This window comes from Schistocerca nitens, chromosome 10 (assembly GCF_023898315.1).
Source record: "Schistocerca nitens isolate TAMUIC-IGC-003100 chromosome 10, iqSchNite1.1, whole genome shotgun sequence".
In the NCBI taxonomy this organism is placed as follows: Eukaryota; Metazoa; Arthropoda; class Insecta; order Orthoptera; family Acrididae; genus Schistocerca; species Schistocerca nitens.
In genome coordinates this window covers 206,561,017-206,565,098 of record NC_064623.1, presented here as the reverse complement: position 1 = coordinate 206,565,098, position 4,082 = coordinate 206,561,017, and the positions used below count along the sequence as shown (strand labels likewise).

Below are 4,082 nucleotides of genomic sequence, written 5' to 3'. Positions count from 1 at the left end.
TACAAATCAGATTAATTTGAGGATTTTCTTCTCAGTCATGTATATTACGTGAAGAAGTTTCGTTCATCTTATGTGCATCGTGTAAACAAAAAAGTTATGTTTCAAGAAACGCCTGACAGATTATCATTATTGTAATTATTGTCCATCATAATAATGAGTTACTTATTATTTACAATTATGAAAACACACGAAAGTGAAACGAAAACAAAAAAAGCCATGAATGTAAAACGTAAAATAACAAAACAAAACAAAAAAACAAATATAAGTAAAATAAATAATGCAAGGGATAAGTCCCTGCAGACGCACTATCCTCTGTGCCCGCGGTGGCTCAGATGGATAGAGCGTCTGCCATGTAAGCAGGAGGTCCCGGGTTCGAGTCCCGGTCGGGGCACACATTTTCAACATGTCCCCAATGAAGTACATCAACGTCTGTTTGCAGCTAGGGTGTCTATTTAATTATCATTTCATTTCTAGCAAAGCTGCATGGTCATCCACGGTAACTGTTCTTTCGGGAACAGATACTACCGTCATATATAGTTAAAATAAATAATTGCAATAATAGCGAATGTTTAGGTATTTTGATTAGTCATGTTTAAAATAGGCTGACAGCACACTATGTGCAGCCCATTTTCCAAAACTGCTATTCCGAAGAACATAGCACACTGGACTCGCATTCGGGAGGACGACGGTTCAATCCCGTCTCCGGCCATCCTGATTTAGGTTTTCCGTGATTTCCCTAAATCGATTCAGGCAAATGCCGGGATGGTTCCTTTGAAAGGGCACGGCCGATTTCCTTCCCAATCCTTCCCTAACCCGAGCTTGCGCTCCGTCTCTAATGACCTCGTTGTCGACGGGACGTTAAACACTAACCACCACCACCACTACCTCCGAAGAACAGTTTTATTCCATAGGGATGTATGTGGCTTGAAAGCTTCATTGCTTTGTCTCGTACCAAAAGTTGTCGTTTATCAAATTTGAGTGGTGGTGCAGTATTTTATAAATTTTCAAATTATTACAAAAGTTGATTATACAGTTTTCACGAACGTCAATTACATATGAACTTTTGTTTGAAAAACATTTTTTTGTAAATCATCGTTTCGAGGACATTCCCTCTGAAATTAAAATGCCAAATTACCTTTCGCAGTGTGTTTCACCAGTTGGAAGTGAAACTGGATATAAACAGAAAAATATATATTGCACTATTCTGCCTCGGCTGCATAACCGCCAGATTTCATAAAGACCGTTTATTGACAGTTTGGAATGTTCCCTTGAGAGCGAAGTTCCTGGGAAATCCCGTTATGACACTTGCCGCGTTCGATTCGTAAGTGCAGGTAGCGCGTGCGCCAGGCGCCATTCAGACAGCACGCCAGCTGTTGACCTGAGAGCGCCGGATGGCCTGTGCAAGTGACTCGTGAATGCGTAGGCTGGTTACGCCCCCCCGGATAGAGCGCCGCCTACGCAGGTGCTGCACGCGCCATGTTGTTTCAATCCGGGGAGCACGCCGCAAAGCTCCAGAGGCTTACTGGGAAACTGCGCGCCTCTGCTGTCGTTTACGCAGAAGTCTATACGCCTCCGCTAAGCTTCGTGGGTGTTCCGAGTGAGCGTACTCTGGTATTATTGAATGTTCATTGAAATAACACGCGAAATGGCGTTAACTGGATTGCTGTCCAAAGGATGGCAGATTATGTGGTGACCAGGGACAGTCAACCGCAGATATTGCTTTGCTGTACTCGTGAATGTGACCGAGGGTGGTCATGAAGTTTTAAATATCACCTCGAAAAAATTAAGTTACCTAACTAATTTTTTTATTTATTTGCGTGTAGGCGGGAGCTGCCTATATTGAACCACTTTTGAGATACACTCTAACACAAAACGACGATACACCAGAAGGAATTATCCGAATAGGACGGAAATCGAGAGATGTGCATCTATAGATAAACAAATGATTACAAGTTGGACGATTTATCCAAGACAATAGGCTTCACAGAGTGAGCAAGTCAACAATGTTTCAGTCTAGATGTCTCCGTTATTCGGCTTGGTATCACTTGATAGAGTTGTTGTATGTTCTCCTGAGGGATGTCGTGCCAAATTCTGTCCAACTGGAGCGCCAAGATTGTCAAAATCCTGAGATTATTGGAGGACACTGCCCATAATGCTCCTGTCATTATCAATTTCGGCGACCTTGCTGGAGCACGGTAGAGCTTAAGTGGGAAGACAAGCTGCACAAACTTTCGCCGTATGCACGCGGGCTTTATCCTGCTGAAATGTCAGCCCAGGATGGCTTGCCATGAAGGGAAACATAATCCGCCATAGAGTATCGTCGACGTATCTCTGTGCTGCAGGGTGCCGCGGTTGATAACCAAAGGGGTCCTGCTACGATGATGATGATGATGATGATGATGATGATGATGTTTGGTTTGTGGGGCGCTCAACTGCGCGGTTATCAGCACCCGTAAAAATTTCCACCCGTCGCTCAGTCCAACCTCGCCGCTTTCATGAACGATGATGAAATGATGAGGACAACACAAACACCCAGTCATCTCGAGGCAGGTAAAGATCCCTGACCCCGCCGGGAATCTAACCCGGGACACCGTGCTCGGGAAGCGAGAACGCGACCGCGAGACCACGAGCTGCGGACTCCTGCTACGAAATGAAATGGCGCCCCAGACCACCAACCCTTGATGTTGCGCCGTGTGGCCGGTGACAGCCACTGAGAGATCCGACCGTGTCTGGGACGCCTCCAGTGACGTCTTCGGTGGTCATAGTCTCTCAGTTCTAAGCCGGGCTCATCAATGAAGAGAATTCAGCAAATCAGATTCAAGGCCGAAGACGAGTCTGGAGGCGCCCTGGACGGTGGTGGGATACCGACCAGACTCACTCCTGCTTACAGTCAACAGTGAGGAGTGGTGGTATGGGGTACTGTTTGTTTCTATAGCAGGAACACGTTGCTTGTCATGTTCAGCACCCTTACAGTACAGCGGTACGTGGCGATATTCTACGCCCCGTTTTGTTGCCCTTCATGACAAGCCATCCTGGGCTTACATTTCAGCAAGATAAAGCCCTCCTGCACACGGCGAGAGTTTCTACTGCTTGTCTTCGCTCTTGCCAAATCCTACCATGGCCAGCAAGGTCACCAAATTCAGGACGTCTGGAGCATTATGGACAGGACCTTCCAACTATTTCGGAATCGTCTAACGTACCAACAGAACAGAAATGGGCACGCTATCCCTGAGAAGCATATCCAACAACTCTCTCAATCAGTGCCAAGACGAATAACCAGTTGCCGGCCGCAGTGGCCGAGTGGTTCTAGGCGCTTCAGTCTGGAACCGCGTGACCGCTACGGTCGCAGGTTCGAATCCTGCCTCGGGCATGGATGTGTCCTTAGTTTAGTTAGGTTTAAGTAGTTCTAAGTTCTAGGGGACTGATGACCTCAGAAATTAAGTCCCATAGTGCTCAGAGCCAATGAATAACCAGTTACATAAGGGCCAGAGGTTTTAGTCTCACTTAAAATCAGTAAGCGGTTCCAAATCCTTCACTCAGTGACCATATTGGTACCGAAACGGAAGATAATAGAGAGACATCCAAAATTCTGAAGATCGTGTTCCGAGATCGTTTCACCGCGGAAGATCGTAACACGGTCCTTCCTTTCAATCAATGTACTTGCGCCGAAATGGCAGATACTGAGATAAACGGTCGCGGAATAGATAAGCAACTACAGTGACTTAGTATTGGAAAGGCATCAGGACCACATGAGATAGCTATAAGATTCTACAAAGATTATGTGAAAGAATTTTGTGCCCTTCTAGTCGTTATCACTGAACGCTGGAAATCGAAGGGCACCCAGCGACTGGAAAAACGCTCGGTTCATTCCCCTTTCAAAATGGGTCGTAGGACAGATGCGCGTAATTATAGGCCTATCTGTAATGTAGAATTATGGAACTTGTTTCATGCACAAGATTTGTGACGTTTTTGGAGAACGAAAATCTCTATAAAAATCAACATGGATTCTGCAAACAGAGATCATTCGAAACTCAGTTCGGTCTGTTCCTCCAACTGATCCGTAGCGCTGTAGACAACGGCAC

The 4,082-nt window shown here is 45.8% G+C and overlaps 1 non-coding gene across 1 annotated transcript; it reads left to right on the top strand.

Moving 5' to 3' along the window:
• Nucleotides 1–316: 316 nt before the first annotated feature.
• Nucleotides 317–391, top strand: Trnat-ugu (transfer RNA threonine (anticodon UGU)). The gene has a single exon. It is a non-coding gene; the product is annotated as a tRNA-Thr (tRNA).
• Nucleotides 392–4,082: the final 3,691 nt, after the last annotated feature.